This window comes from Brachyhypopomus gauderio, chromosome 16 (genome assembly GCF_052324685.1).
Source record: "Brachyhypopomus gauderio isolate BG-103 chromosome 16, BGAUD_0.2, whole genome shotgun sequence".
Lineage (NCBI taxonomy): Eukaryota > Metazoa > Chordata > Actinopteri > Gymnotiformes > Hypopomidae > Brachyhypopomus > Brachyhypopomus gauderio.
In genome coordinates this window covers 15,404,994-15,407,493 of record NC_135226.1, presented here as the reverse complement: position 1 = coordinate 15,407,493, position 2,500 = coordinate 15,404,994, and the positions used below count along the sequence as shown (strand labels likewise).

Below are 2,500 nucleotides of genomic sequence, written 5' to 3'. Positions count from 1 at the left end.
TGTCGTCCCACTGGGGCAAACAGAGGGGCCTTCATCTCCTGCTATAATTCGCACTAGCCCTGGCCCCGCCCCGTCACTAAACAGGTACTCTCCAGGTAACCAGGTGCTCTCACAAGGTACGCCCACGCCCGAATCCCCGCCCGCCCCCATCCACCACCTTCCACCACCTTCCCCCTTCCCTCCCACCCGAGGCTGAGCGTGCGGAGAAGAGTCCAGAGAACCCGAGCGTTATCGCCGTCTCGATTTCTCTCCAACGGCAGCCGAGTTCTGCGAGTCCTGCGACTGAGACGGGAGAGCGAGTGCCAGGGCGCCGGGCAGAAGTTCTCCTACGTCTCAGCGGGGTCGCGCCGGGGGGGGCGTGGTGGCGGGGGGGGGGGGGGGGGGGGTGGGGCGTGATTGACAGCCCTGTCTCGGCCTCTATATTGGATGACCCAGCTGATTAAAAATGCAGCATGCGGACGGCGGGGTCAGAGGGGCCGGAGCCTGCGGGGCTGCTGATAAAAGCCCGCGTGGCGCCACTCTCGCGGACGCTATCTCCACCTGTCCATCCGCCCGCCGCACCCGGGGGGGAGGAGCATTACCCAGCCAGCCCTGCCCACTACGCCCAGATGACGGGCAGATAATGAGAGCGCGCCAGGCCCCTCAGCGAACGCTCCCCGCCAACCCCCACCGGCTGAGCTGGGGGAATCCTGGCCCAGTGACATTAGCGGAGCTTTTATCAGCTCCAGGCCCCTCTGAGTCTGAGCGCTGGCTAATGAAAGAGTGCGTGCCTACAGGAGAGGTGTGTGTGTGTGGGGGGGGTGTAGGTGTGTGTGTGTGGGGGGTGCAGCTCGCCTACGCTTCCACGCCCTGTTGATGAATATGCGGCTCTCTCGCCCGTCCTCCACCTCGGCTCTGGCGTCCGTTTAACGTGAGGCCGTTTTTTTCTTTTTCTTTTTTCATCGCTATTAATTTTACGTATGTGTGTGAGAATTCTGGGTAATATTTTATGTAGCTGTCTGCACTGTGTACTCCAACACCTCTGGCCGGCCAGAGGGTTTGCTCATGGAAACGAGCCCTGAGTCCGCGGGCCGGCTGCGATGTGGCTGGTTCTGACAGTCAGAGCTGCTGCCGGCTTCATAATGCTGTAATTGTGGCCACTCTACAAAGCCTTCAGCCCGCCTCCCCCCTGCAGCCTCCTGGTCAATAGCCCTAATTGCCTCCTTGGGCCACAGGCAGGAAGATCAGACGGAGTGCGGGGTAAAGGCCAGGCCTGGCGCCGCTGTAGGCCCGGCCCAGAGGCCCTGCTCTCCCACACCCCACTTCCCGCACAGAGGGCGCGGCACCCTGAGAAGCCACCCGCCCCTGAAGGGGGCTGATAAGATCATCACTGCTGCGTTCCACCAGACCCCCCTCGGCATTGAGGTCACCTGGCAAATAGATGCCCCCAACCTGCCCCCCCCCCCCTTTATTCACCTGCCCTAACCAGCCTCAGAGGGCATCAGACTGGCACTCTCCTCCAGACGCAGGAAACACTGGGCCACCACTTAGTCCTATCAGAATGGGTTTTAATGTACAGGTGGAGCATTTTTACACATGAAAGGGTTTCAACTTCATAGTTATGTGCCCCATCAACAAATCTGCTACTCTTTATACTAATTAGTTTACCAAAGTCACCAGAGTAACGGTAGGTGAATTTCTGGATAATCACCTAAAATAATATGGCACGTTTACATAGTGATACAGTGATTCAACTAATAAGGCATTTTGTGTAATGATCAGACAAACATAATTTAGATTATTGACTTTGCAATTTTGCTTTATTTTCATTTGGCAAAAAAATAAATAAAAATCCAGCAACAGTCCCCAGAAGACACACACACACACACACACATACACACACACACACACACACACACACACACACACACACACACACACACACACACACACACATACAGCAACAGTCCCCAGAAGACACACACACACATACAGCAACAGTCCCCAGAAGACACACACACACATACACACACACACAGCAACAGTCCCCAGAAGACACACACACACACACACACACACACACACACACCACACACACACACACATAGCAACAGTCCCCAGAAGACACACACACACACACACACACACACACACACACACACACACACACACACACACACACACACACACACACACAGCAACAGTCCCCAGAAGACACACACACACCACACACACACACAGCAACAGTCCCCAGAAGACACACACACACACACACACACACACACACACACACACACACACAGCAACAGTCCCCAGAAGACACACACACACACACACACACACACAGCAACAGTCCCCAGAAGACACACACACACACACACACACACACAACACACACACACACACACAGCAACAGTCCCCAGAAGAGATGTCCAAGTCCTACCGATCCAGCGCCACCGCAAATCTGTGTGGTCAGTTCCTGTTTCCTGTCTGCACCGTTGTCCGGCTGCAGGAGACTGTT

General features: G+C 55.8%; 1 protein-coding gene across 1 annotated transcript in view; it reads left to right on the top strand.

Moving 5' to 3' along the window:
• bcas3 (BCAS3 microtubule associated cell migration factor) overlaps positions 1-2,500 on the top strand; it is a 107,050-nt gene that overhangs the window by 80,785 nt on the left and 23,765 nt on the right.